The 14,162-nt window shown below is 47.7% G+C and overlaps 1 pseudogene; it reads left to right on the top strand.

The window, feature by feature from the left end:
- Positions 1-7,229: 7,229 nt before the first annotated feature.
- Positions 7,230-7,347, top strand: LOC124799874 (annotated as a pseudogene).
- Positions 7,348-14,162: the final 6,815 nt, after the last annotated feature.

Raw genomic sequence — 14,162 nt, 5'->3', positions numbered from 1 at the left:
CCTGCTATTGGATCGATAATTTGCTGACAGGCAGGACGCATACAGTTTACTAGATGTAGAGGCGTCAACAGACACACGAGTAATATCTCGTGTCCTTCAAAATGTATGTGAATGCCTATGGGACCAAACTGTTGAGGTCATCGGTCCCTAGACTTAGACACTACTTAAACTAACTTGTGCTACGAACAACTCGCACACCCATGCCCGATGGAGGACTCGAACCCCGGCGGGAGGGGCTGCGTAGTCACTGACATGGCACCTCTAACCGCGCGGTTACTTCACGTGGCACTCGTATTCTCCAAAAGAGTACGACCACTAGTGTTCAAGTTATACAGGGTGATTATAATTACAATTAAACTTTCGAAACTCTGTAGAAATTACACCACTGGTCAGAATGACGTCAAATTGCAACGGAATATCATCACTGGAAGGGGAAAACGTATGGCACAAAAAAGAAACAAGTGTGAAAATTGATCAATAGATGGCGCTGTATGTGTCAGAATACGCAAATGAAAACTGTATTACAAGAATGATGACTGTGCACACGTCGCTCTGCAGAAGTTCCGGACACTGAAGGGTTTCAAAAAGGCGTTGGTCCAATGACTGCCGTCGGTCTGGAAAAAATGGATTCGGAATTCAAAAAGACGGGTTCTTTTGGTGTGCAGCCTGGTAAAGGGAGGAAACGAATTGATTCGACGTAAGTGGTTGCAGTGGCCACAGTAATGTAGGAGGAGACGAGTGGTGGTGTGCACGGAGAATTGCCCGAACATTGGAGTACGGTGCGTAAAGTCTTACGAAACATCCTTCTTCGCTATCCAATCTAAATTACCCATATGCAAGAGTTGCTTCCTGTTGACCTGCCAACAAGACAGACCTTTGCTTTAGAATTTTTTGCTCGCATGGAAGTGGACAATGATTGGGCGTGGAAGATTTTGTGGACAGACGAACCCCACTTCCCTCTGACAGGATATGTCAATACACAGAATTGTTGAATATGGGCAACAGAAAATCCGCACGTAAATCAACCAGTAGCACGTCATCCTGAAAAGGTCACTGGGCCGCGCGGGATAGCCGTTCGGTCCAGGGCGCCTTGTCACGATTCGCGCGGCTCCCCCCCCCCCCCCCCCCCCCGTCGGAGGTTCGAGTCCTCCCTCGGGCATGAGTGTGTGTGTTGTCCTTAGTGTAAGTTAGTTTACGGTAGATTAAGTAATGTGTAAGCCTAGGGACCGATGCCCTCTGCAGTTTGGTCCCATAGACCTTATCACAAATATCCTAAAAGTTTACTGTGTGGTGCAGGTTTACGGCATCATAGGGCCATACGTTTTCGAAGAGACAGGTCCTTCCGGTCTTGTTACTGTACCGTCACTGATAAGCGCTATGAGTGTCTTTTGCGCAACCACATAATTCCAGCTCTTAAATAACGTGGATGTGTGGATGGGATCATTTTCATGCAAGATAGCGCACCTCTGCACATTGCAAATCTAGTTAAGCAGCTGCTGAAGCGCCATTTCGGAAATGCTAGAATGATCAGTCGCCATTTCCCTACAGCCTGGCCGTCCCGATTACCTGATCTTAATCCGTGTGACTTCTGGCTGCAGGCCTATCTGAAAGATGTTGTATTCAGTGTTCCGATTGCAAACTTAGCTGCATTTAAGGCACGCATTGCGCAACACATTCTGAACGTGACCCCGGAAACACTTCGATCAGCTCTGGAACGTGCTGTTTCTCGGTTTCAACTTGTTTCAGAAAACTGTGGACAGCATATTGAACATATTTTGCACCATTCACTCCTAAATTAATAATGCTATTTCATTTTGATTGATGCTTTTTATCCTCAGGACAATTAAAAACCGACTTTTTCCATCCGATGTGATATGACCTTGCCGTGGTGGATGGACTTACACACCTGTGCACCCACGCACACTGAATAGTACAGGTTGTTTACCGTCGAACGTATACCTTAGGCATTGGTGTATGATTCATTTGTCATTTGTAACTGACCAATATGAAATCATTATGCTTACAGCGCCATCTATTGCTACATTTTGCAACTACTTATTTTTCTTCTGCTATACGTTTTCCCCCTTCCCCAATAACACTCTATTGCATTTTGACGTCATGCTGACCAGTGGTGCTATTTCTACAGCGGTATGAAAGTTTCACTTTAACTATAATAACCCTGTATATTAAAGCCTCAGGAGATAATCTCCGGCTTTTAGCAGGTGATGCAGTCGTCGATGAGGAAATTAGATTAGGTAAAAATTTACGTAATACCCAATTAGATTCCTTAAATTATTTTGAAACCCTACTTTGCAGCTACGTAATTATTCTACCATACGCGTTTAGTTTGGTTCTTTTAACACATCATCGGTAATTGTATTTTCGTTTGGGTTCCAGTTACGCCAGCAAGTGTCGTCTGCACGCACGTTTTCCACGTGTTTTCGCGTTTCGCCTTAGTGGCTTCGGTCTAGTCTACCTTTGACATGCAGTACTACACACTGCTTGACATAAAACACTGTTGAACATTGCATCATTGCCGGCCGAAGTGGCCGAGCGTTTCAAGGCGCTACAGTCTGGAACCGCGCGACCGCTACGGTCGCAGGTTCGAATCCTGCCTCGGGCATGGATGTGTGTGATGTCCTTAGGTTAGTTAGGTTTAAGTAGTTCTAAGTTCTAGGGGACTGATGACCACAGCAGTTAAATCCCATAGTACTCAGAGCCATTTGAACAATTTGAGCCATTGCATCATTAATGTTGTTATATTTACCACTGACTAAACGTGAGCTTGTATACACTGAGGTGACGAAAGTCATGGTATAGCGATTTGCACATATACAGACGGCGGTAGTGTCGCGTACACAAGGTATAAAAGGCCAGTGCATAGGCCAACGACACCCAGGTCAGAAGTTCAAATGGTTCAAATGGCTCTGAGCACTATGGAACTTAACTTCTGAGGTCATCAGTCCCCTAGAACTTAGAACTACTTAAACCTAACTAACCTAAGGACATCACACACATCCATGCCCGAGGCAGGATTCGAATCTGCGACCGTAGCGGTCGCGCGGTTCCAGACTGTAGCGCCTAGAACTGCTCGGCCACTCCAGCCGGCCCAGGTCAGAAGTCATCCCCTCCCCTCCACCATTCTGATGACATCGCTCACGCCTTGTCCTTCCTCCAGAAGACTGTCTCTGTAGTGGCCCACGATCCCACCAAACGTATCCACCGCCACTGTCCTATCCTTCCTCCACAGGCCGTACTCCTTCTGTGTGAATCCTGCCGGCTCTACCTTTCCTTCCTCCGCAAAAAAAAAAAAAAAAAAAAAAAAAAAAAAAAAAAAAAAGGCGCCAGGACTGGCTCTGGTCAGCCTTCAGCCGCCTAACTGGTAGCCATCCCGCTCCGCATTACCCACTCCTCCATGGCAACCGCCCCTTGCCTGACAACCTCAGAAAAGCTAACCATTTTTCTTCCCACCTCTCCAAAGTCTTCTCCATGCCCAATGATCCTCACTCTGATTAGCTCCTCTTCCCGGCTGTCTTTGACTGCACCGATACCACTGTCCAGCCTCTTGCTCCCAGCTTCAGGTATTTCGACCATTTAATGCCGTTAGTCTCGAACACTCCTATCACAGCAAAAGACTTTAAATTCATCCTCCACTCCTAACGCTACGACGCCCTTGATTACAATTGCATCACCTATCACCACGTCAACGTCCTCTCTTCTTCCTCGCCGCGCTTTCCACCCTGTACAACACCATCCTCTCCCATACCTCTGTGTTCAGAAATGTCTTCAAGTCTATCCTCTTCCACTGTATCCATCACCACCTAACTCAACACCACTTCCTTTTCTGCCGACGACCAGCTCCATAACTTTACACATATCCACTCCTCTCCCTCCAACTTAACTCCCATTGCGCTGCTATTTTTTTCCCCTTGACCTCCAGGACGCCTATGTCCATGTATGACATTCAGGGTTTCCCTTCAAGCTTCAGACCTACGCCCACTCTGTCAGCTTCATCTGTCTCACAGCCTCCTTCTTCTTCCAACGTCATTCCTATGTCACCAGTCATAACACCAATTCCCGTACCTTCTACCCTACTGGAAGTGTGCCCCAGGCCTCCGTCCTTTCTCCTCTCCCATGTCTCCTGTACACTGCTGATATGCCCAAACCATCCCCACCTTTCCATCTCCTTCAATATGCTGACGACACCGCCTTCCTTACCGTCTATACTACCCTTCAATGGTCCCAGCGCTCTCTCCAAACCAACCTACACCAGTTTCCACTTGGCCCCAGTGGCCCCTTCTAATCAGTTCTTCCAAAACCCTGGTAATCATTATAGAATATACCACTCCCTCCTCCTATCTCCGTGATTTCAGCCTCACCATCTATGACCGAACTATCCAACTTACCCCCACCTTGAAATACCTTCACCTCACTCTTGCCCATCTCTTCACCTGTACTCATCCTTACTATCCAACACAAAGCCCACAGTTGACTCCACCTACTGAAACTCCTGTCTGGCTTTATGAAAGGATTGCATCCTTCCACTGTCCTTCACACCTTCAAATCCTTTATCTGTCCCATCCTTTGTTATGGCAGTACCGCTTCAATCTCCACCCCTCCTAAATTCTATAAAGCCCTATAAATACTTGAATGCCATGCTCTCGGCCTCGCTTTCTGTATCCATCTCCCATCTGCCTAAAGGATCCTCTATGACCTCGTCCCCTTCCAACATCTCCTCCTTTCTCTTGAACACATCCATATCCTCTACGACAACCACCACTTCGATCCCACTCACCATTTGGTGTGTCCTTTCCTCTCCATTCCCTGCATGCTGCCACAGCTCTACTGATGTGTCACATCCTCTCTCCATCTCCACTCTCTACGTCTCCTCTCCCAACGAAACTTCCCACATCCAAGCATCCTGGACAATGTGCTTCACCCCAATGCTTATCCTGCCTACCAACTCTGACGCTCCTGTTCCCCTTCCCTCCTCAATTTGGCTCCCTCACTCTTCCCTCCCCCTCTGATGTTTCCACCCTTCTACCCCTTTCTCCCTCTCACTTCTCTTTTCCCAGTCCTTGCGCTCCCTTGTGGGCTGCTCCCTCCCCATCCTCCCTGACCGCTGCCCCTTGGTGTGTTACCAACTGCCCCGCTCCTCTGCTGAACATCTTTCTATTTTTCCTCTCTCCACCCTCTCTGACCTACCCTCCCTTGGCACGTCCTTCCAATTTTAATCCATTTACTTTGTCGTGTTTTGGTGCTCGCCGTGTATGTAACGTAAGTGCAGTGTGTGTTAAGTGTCGTCGATCCGTTTGGCTCTCATTACTGTGAACGCCGTTTTTAATTGTGCTCTTTGTGACGCCAGTGTTTATGTGCTATGTCTTCGTCGAATGTCATTTTAATTATAAGTGGATTTTATGTAACGGTGTCTCGTGAAATGGCTCTTTTTTGTATATTTTAACTGTCATTGTTTCCCCTTCTTATGTGTAAGCTTCATCTTTTATCCCCATATTTTATGTATGTACAGTTCTCCTGTGTTGTTTTATGTAGTCTCTTGGCAGAAGAGCAGCGAATTGTACCGCTGCCAGCTCACTCCTGCTAACATGGGGCAGGGGTATGAAATAACACTAAAGAGAAAAAAAAGCAAAACTGTCGTTGGTTCTGAGGTGGTTCATGTGAAAAGGTTTCCGACTTGCTATGGCCTCACGACGGGAATCAACAGACTTTGAACGAGATTTGGAAGTTGGAGTAGTAGCATTGGACATTCTGTTTCGGAAATAGTTAGGGAATTCAATATTCCGAGATCTACAATGTCAACTGCGAGCTGAGAAGACCAAATTTCAAACAACGCAGTGGCCGACGGCGTTCGCTTAACGACCGAGAACATGGCGTTTACCTGGTTGTCAGTGGTAACAGACGACCGGCGCTAACGCCTTTGCTAACGGCACGACATCGTCTGTAGTGCCTCTCATGTTGTCGTGACCATATCGGTTCGACCCTAGAAACTGGAAAACCGTGGAATGATCACATGAGTTCCGATTTCGTTTGGTAAGAGTTAGTGATAGAGTTTGGGTGTGGCGGAGACCCCAGGAAGCCATGGACCCAAGTTGTCAACAAGGCAAGCTGGAGGTGGCTTCTAATGGTGTGGGCTGCGTCCTCTGGGCCAAGTGAACCGATCACTGACTGGGAATGGTTATGTTCAGCTACTTAGAGACAATTTGCCACCATTCATGAACTTCATGCTATGGATGACAGTGCGTCACGTTGCAGGGTGACAGTTCTTTGCGATAGGTTTGAAGAACATTCGGGAAAGTTCGAGCTAATAATCTGAACACCCAGATCGCCCGACAGGAGTCCCTTTGAACATTTACGGGCATAATCGGGAGGTCAGTTCGTGCACAAAATCCTGCATTGCACTATTTTCGCATTTATGGACGGCTGTAGGGGCAATATGGCTCAATATTTCTGCAGAGAACTTCCAACGTCTTTTTGAGTCCATGCTACGTCGCTGCACTACGCCGGGTGGAAGGAGGTCCGACACGATATTAGGAGGTATCTCGTGACTTTTATCACATCAATGTAATTCGTGTCTAAATCGTCTGATTACTGGATTAGCGAGTCACAATTAGAGTCAGTCGTGTCATAGAAACATTTGGTGTCGAATGACCATGTTAGCTCATTTGTAGATAAGAGAATGACAGGCTAAGATTCATTGAGGTAATAGTGGGAGACTGGTGTTTGTCTAGTAAAGAAATTCTACACAGAACACTTATATCCCCCCTACTTAAATATTATTCAAGATGCAACAAGTCAAGTCGATATTAATTTCGAAAAAGTGCCGCCACCTATGTTGTGTCCTCTGCAGTCACTGTATGCAAGCCTCATCCCATTACCCGCGCCTGTGCCCTCTTGACGCCCCTGTGGTGTAGAAGCGGCGAGACCTCTGTGTGCTCTGTTTAAATGTGTCTACTTCTCAGTGTGGTCCTTGCACCATTCTGGCTAGTTGGAACGACTTTGTTAACATATGTTCCGTTAAGTTTGATTATTTATTTAACATTCTTAACATTGTATCCCGGCGTTACACGAAATTATTCCAGACTCTTCATTCTTTTTCTTTTTAGGCCACGGGGGATTTATCTGGTTTGACGTGTACTTCCCTGTAGCACAGAATCGTTTTATGGTTTTCCAATTGTTGCACAAGCAAAAATTTTAGGTTTAGCAATGATTCAGGCAACGGCCTTGCCGCAGTGGATACACTGGTTCCCGTGAAATCACCAAAGTTAAGCGCTGTCGGGCGTGGTCGGCACTTGGATGGGTGACCATCCAGGCCGCCATGCGCTGTTGCCATTTTTCGGGGTGCGCTCAGCCTCGTGATGCCAATTGAGGAGCTACTCGACCGAATAGTAGCGGCTTTAGTCAAGAATACCATCTTACGACCGGGAGAGTGGTGTGCTGACCCCACGCCCCTCCTATCCGCATCCTCTACCGAGGATGACACGGCGGTCGGATGGTCCCGGTAGGCCACTCGTGGCCTGAAGACGGAGTGCTTTTTTAGCAATGATTCATTATTCACCTTTACAGTCGCGCATGCTCGGACAGTACCGTAATTATTACTTACCTTCTTAATCCTGTAGATAATCTGAAGAAGACCCACGACGGCGAAACGCGTTCTTAAGAAAAGAACAAATTGCAACCAAATTAATTCAAGTGATTGTGATTTCATGGCGCAAAAAAGCGCTATCCATGAGGAATCGTCTCGCAGTGTCCGGTGGCTGATATAGTATGTTTGAGAAAGATACAATATTTCAAAATTCCATCTTTAACAGCGGCAAGAACTTGTTTATGAGCTGATGAAAACATACGCTGACATTCTCCAGTAATTTTCACAAGCTGTATCGTAGTATTACCAGTTTCCTCAGTTTCCGCAGGCGAAAAGGAGCAGTGTCTCAAAGTTCAACGGTCTGCCTGACGAAACTGAATTATGTTTTGCGCGGAATGTCTGAATCTTAAGACAAAAGCTTCGATAGTTCTTCCAGAGGTCGCATGTGACTTCCTTTCTTGTACGTGCCTAACTGAATTAGAACTCTTTTCATTTGACTACGACGCTGTAACGGCAACGTCCAACTATGACCTTATGGGCAGAATCGGAGAGAGTAACGCCTCTCTGAGCGATTTTGTGTTCACACGACGATTACAATGGACTGCATTTTACCTAGTACGTAGCCTGCCACCTCACTCGCAGCGTGTTTCCTTTCAGCGAACTGACAAACTTTCCGTTTAATAAGGGCGGCGGCAGGTAGTTGGCGAGGTGCAGGGAGTTTGCGCGAGCTTCCTCGGAGACAGGCGGATCCACTGGGAAGGCGTCGCTCATTACCCGGGGGAATATCGCCGGCGAACGCCGGGCGGCCGCCGAAACTTACCGACACGGCGACACACAGGGCGTAATGAAACGTGGCTCGCGTTACACGTCATAATATAACCTAATGAGGTTCGCTAAAGACAGTGATTAAGTTTGGCGCAGGCCGGCCGTAATGAGTGACCCGGCGCCGGGGGGAGTTTTGATTAGGTGCCCGGGAAGCGAGTGGCGTCCCGCTCTCCAGCAGTCCGTGGGGACTCGCTTCAGGACCCTGGCCGGAGTTGCAGGACCCGACAGGGGCGGCGGCGTAGGGGGAGGTGGAGTGGCGGAGGCTGCCGAGCCGCGCCGTGACCGGACCGAGCGTGACAAGCCAACAGGCACAGCCGCTTCTGACGAACGTACACGCAGCACTTATCTTTTTCACAAGTGGTAGTTATTGTTGTGGTCATTAATCCGATAATTGGTTTGATGGAGCCTTTCACGCTCGTCCTTCTTGTGCAACAATTTTTGTCCGCAGCTCGTAGTCGTGCGGTAGCGTTCTCGCTTCCCACGCCCGGGTTCGCGGGTTCGATTCCCGGCGGGGTCAGGGACTTTCTCTGCCTCGTGATGACTGGGTGTTGTGTGATGTCCTTAGGTTAGTTAGGTTTAAGTAGTTCTAAGTTCTAGGGACTGATGACCATAGATGTTAAGTCCCATAGTGCTCAGAGCCATTTGAACCTTTTTTTTTTTTTTTTTGCAGCAATTTTCGTCACTATACGTTTCCAGCATTTGTAGCAAAATGATACAGGGTGGACGAAGAATGGAGAATATAAATGGTGGAGGACCGGCAAAGAGGGCATTCCTGGCCAAAAGAAGCATTCCAGTATGGAACATAGGCCTTAATTTGAGGAAGAAATTTCTGAGAATGTACGTGCGGGGCATAGCATAGAATAGTAGTGAAACGCGATCTGTGAGAAAACCTAAAGTGAATGGAATCGATGCGTTTGAGATGAGCAAAAGGTGAAATGATATCATCCTGAAGAAGAATTAGATGATCTGCTGAAAGGAGTGTACAGTCTAACGAGTACAGAGTATGTACTGAAAGTAAATCGAAGAAAGACGAAAGTATTGAGAAGTAGCAGAAAAGAGAACAGTGAGAAACTTCACATCGGGATGATTGTCACAAAGTAGATGAAATTAAGAAATTTTACTACCTGAACAGCAAAATAACGAATGACTGAAGGAGGAAGGAAGACATCAAAAGCAGGCTAACACTGGCCATAAGGGCACTCCTAGCTAATAGAAGTCTGTATCAAACATAGGTGTTAATTTGAGGAAGAAATTTCTGATAATGTACGTTTGAAGCACAGGATTGTATGGTAGTGGAACATAGACAGTGAGAAAACCGGAACAGAAGAGAATCTAAGCATTTGAGATGTGGTGCTACAGGTGAATGTTGAAAATTAGGTGGACTGATAAGGTAAGGAGTCAGGAGATTCTCATTGGAATCGGCTAGGAAACGCATATATGGAAAACTCTGCGACAAGAAGAAGGGAGAGGATGATAGGACATGTATTAAGACGTGAGGGATTACCCTCCATAGTACTACAGGGAGCGGTAGACGGTAAAAACTGTAGACAGAGATTAGAGTATATCCAGCACATACTTGAGAACGCAGATTGTAACTGATACTTCAAGATGAAATGGCTGGCACAAGAAATGAATTAGTTGCGGGCCGCATTAAACTAGTCATAATGATGAAAAAAATTTGTACTTATACACTACTGGCCATTAAAATTGCTACACCACGAAAATGACGTGCTACAGACGCGAAATTTAACCGCAGGAAGAAGATGCTGTGATATGCAAATGGTTAGCTTTTCAGACATTCACACAAGGTTGGCGCCGGTGGCGACGCCTACAACGCGCTGACATGAGGAAAGTTTCCAACCGATTTCTCATACACAAACAGCAGTTGACCGGCGTTGCCTGGTGAAACGTTGATGTGATACCTCATGTAAGGAGGAGAAATGCATACTGTTGTGGATTGGCAGGAGAACCAACCCAGGAATATTAGAGGAAGCCGAAAGGCACGCGTTATAGCTCACGCAGGCTGGCGTGAGGTCTGGAACAGGACAGGGAAATTAGAATGTAGAAAAACGGACGTAGCTGGTGGAATACTTAACTTTAATCCCTTAATGGTGAACGTCGGTCTGACGGTACATGATTAACAAGATCAATAGCAACTGATAATGGGGCCTTGCTAGGTCGTATCAAATGACGTAGCTAAAGGCTATGCTAACTATCGTCTCGGCAAATGAGAGCGTATTTTGTCAGTGAACCATCGCTAGCAAAGTCGGCTGTACAACTGGGGCGAGTGCTAGGAAGTCTCTATAGACCTGCCGTATGGCGGCGCTCGGTCTGCAATCACTGATAGTGGCGACACGCGGGTCCGACGTATACTAACGGACCGCGGCCGATTTAGAGGCTACCACCTAGCAAGTGTGGTGTCTGGCGGTGACACCACACATACCATCACGTTTGCGACTTTGATAAAGGTCGGATTGTAGCCTATCGTGATTGCGGTTTATCGTATCGCGACATTGTTGCTCGCGTTGGTCGAGATCCAATGACTGTTAGCAGAATATGGAATCGGTGGGTTCAGGAGAGTAATACGGAACGCCGTGCTGGATCCCAATGGCCTCGTATCACTAGCAGTCGGGATGACAGGCATCTTATCCGCATGGCTGTAACGGATCGTGCAGCCACGTCTCGATCCCTGAGTCAACAGATGGGGACGTTTGCAAGACAACAACCATCTGCACGAACAGTTCGACGACGTTTGCAGCAGCATGGACTATCAGCTCGGAGACCATGGCTGCGGTTACCCTTGACGCTGCATCACAGACCGGAGCGCCTGCGATGGTGTACTCAACGATGAACCTGGGTGCATGAATGGCAAAACGACATTTTTTCGAATGGATCCAGGTTCTGTTTACAGCATCGTGATGGTCGCATCGGTGTTTGGCGACATCGCGGTGAACGCACATTGGAAGCGTGTATCCGTCATCGCCATACCCAGCGCGATGGTATGGGGCGCCATTGGTTACACGTCTCTCTCACCTCTTGTTCGCATTGACGGCACTTTGATCAGTGGACGTTACATTTCAGATGTGTTACGACCCGTGGCTCTACCCTTCATTCGATCCCTGTGAAGCCCCACATTTCAGCAAGATAATGCACGACCGCATGTTGCAGGTCCTGTACGGGCCTTTCTGGATACAGAAAATGTTCGACTGCTGCCCTGGCCAGCACATTCTCCAGATCTCTCACCAACTGAAAACATCTGGTCAATGGTGGCCGAGCTACTGACTCGTCACAACACGCCAATCACTACTCTTGATGAACTGTGGTATCGTGTTGAAGCTGCATGGGCAGCTGTACATGTACACCCTATCCAAGCTCCGTTTTCTGATTGACTCAATGCACAGGCGTATCAAGGCCTTTATAACGGCCAGAGGTGGTTGGTCCGGGTACTGATTTCTCAGGATCTATGCACCCAAATTGCGTGAAAATGTAATCACATGTCAGTTCTAGTATAATATATTTGTCCAATAAATACCAGTTTATCATCTGCATTTCTTCTTGGTGTAGCAATCATCTGCATTTCTTCTGGGTGTAGCAATATTAATGGCCAGTAGTGTAGTTGCAGATCGGTTGCATACAATCGTGCAGTGTTCTGTGGAGGAAGAAGTCAATGGCTGTTTCCTCTCTCCTCAGCGTCCGCACAGTGTCCCTACTATTGGCACATTTTATAGCCGGCGCCTGTACCAGGCGGCCGTCCCGTGGGGACGCGGCGGTGCGCAGGGCGACCTGTGGTCCAGCCGAGCCTAACGAGGCGGGCTAAGGGCCGCGGCTGTTTCCGATATGAGGCGAGGGCTGGGGTCGGCTCGTTACTGCGGTAACAAGGTGGCGCCGCCCACCGCCTTGCTGCTAATCCGCTCCGCCCAGACAGCGGCTGCGGCCGCCCCACGCTGCCCGGACATCTCCCGCCAGCCGCGGTAGACATGTGTGTCCCCGCCACTCGTCGTGCCGTAAAACAGATCTGATCGCAGCACTGAATACTACGAAACTGTCTCAGAAGACGACAGGATTAAGAGAAGCACCTATCCTTTTTGAAATCTCTCTTCGGACGGTGTTAATAATGCGAACTGGCACATGGACATGTGCGGAAAAACGAGCTAACGCTCAAATGTAAAAGCTCAGAGTTAAGTATTGCCTTCTGTTGCTGGGTGAGGGAACTATCGAAATTGTCATTTGTCTCACCTCTAAGCGATATTTAGGGTTGAGACCAATGTCAATAATGATAGTATGCCGGTATGTATGGTGTCTGTTGGAGATTGGAAATTTGTGGTAAGCTCCTACGGGACCAAACTGCTGAGGTTATTCGTCCATAGGCTTACACTCTACTCAATCTAACTAACTTCCGGTAAGGACAGCATACACCCATGCCCGAGGGAGGCCACGAATCCCCGACGGGGGATTCGCTCGAACCGTGGCAAGGCACCCAGACCACGCGGCTAACCCGCGCGGCTATGGTGTCTGTTCTTTCAGACTATGGTGGATCATGACAGCAGTGAAGAATGAAATGTCAGTGAATTACAAACATCAACTGTGTACGGGACGTTGACAGAAGTTAACGGGGAGAGTTTAAAATGTGTCCTCGTCCGACATTCGAACCCGCGATCTCCTGCTTACTAAGCCACGAGGATACAGGATTTGGTGCGGCTGCGCGGCCTTATCCCAAGCACACACACCCCAGCAGACCCACATTTTCAGCTTATTCCACACACTACGAAAGTAGTGCTCCCTGTACATTAATCTCAATGGCCGTGGGAAGATCTATTCCCGCATGAGTTCGAGCGTATGTGTGCATCCGCACACAAATGAACCTTGGCTTGTGATCGTAGCAATGATATAAGTATGATAACGTGGGTCTTCTGGGGGGTGGGGGAGGGGAGGGTGCCTGGTATAAGACCGCGCAGCCGCGCTAATTCCTGTGTCCTCGGTGGCCTAGGGGATGCCGGCACGGTAGCTCAGCGTGTTCGTTCAGAGGATTAGCTGCCCTCTGTAACAAAAAAATCTAGTGAACAGATGAACTAGAACAGGTATCATGAGACGTCCGCCCCCAGGAAATGCAACGAACCGTAACGAACAAAATGAGAAAAGAAAAAAGAAGCGTTAGAATGCCTGTCTAGTAAGCAGGAGATCCCGTGTTCGAATCCCAGTCGGGCCCGCATTTTCAACCGTACACAGCTGATGTTTCTAATTCACTGAAATTTCAATTTTGATAGTTTACGTGGCCAAAACATATAGCAACAATGGCAACACTTATCTCTTAGCTTGATTTTCCATAATGGTCCTCAAATCAATCACTAACAACTGTAGACCGGTAACATATCTCATTGTCATCCATAAAAATTCAATCATTGTTTGGGAACACAAAGTCCATCAATGGCTACAAACGGATGTCCAAGTAGGCGAACATAAGCATTACCAGCCACTGATCGGTCCACTTGGACATCGTCCATTCCAGGTAAACACAGCCCACACCATTATGGCGCCATCACCAGCTTGCACAGTGCGTTGTTGACAACTTGGGTCCGTGGCTTCATGGTGTTTGCGACACACTCGAACAAGGCCAGTCAACTTAAATTAGGACTCATTTGACAAAGCCAAAGTTTTCCAGTCGTCTAGAGCCAAAACTGATGTAGTCTCGAGCTCAGAATTGGCGCTGCAGGCGATGTCGTGCTGCTACCAAAGGCAT

Source organism: Schistocerca piceifrons, chromosome 5 (genome assembly GCF_021461385.2).
Source record: "Schistocerca piceifrons isolate TAMUIC-IGC-003096 chromosome 5, iqSchPice1.1, whole genome shotgun sequence".
Taxonomy (NCBI): Eukaryota; Metazoa; Arthropoda; class Insecta; order Orthoptera; family Acrididae; genus Schistocerca; species Schistocerca piceifrons.
Note: the sequence above shows the minus strand (reverse complement) of the source record. Positions and strands in the feature narration are given on the sequence as shown.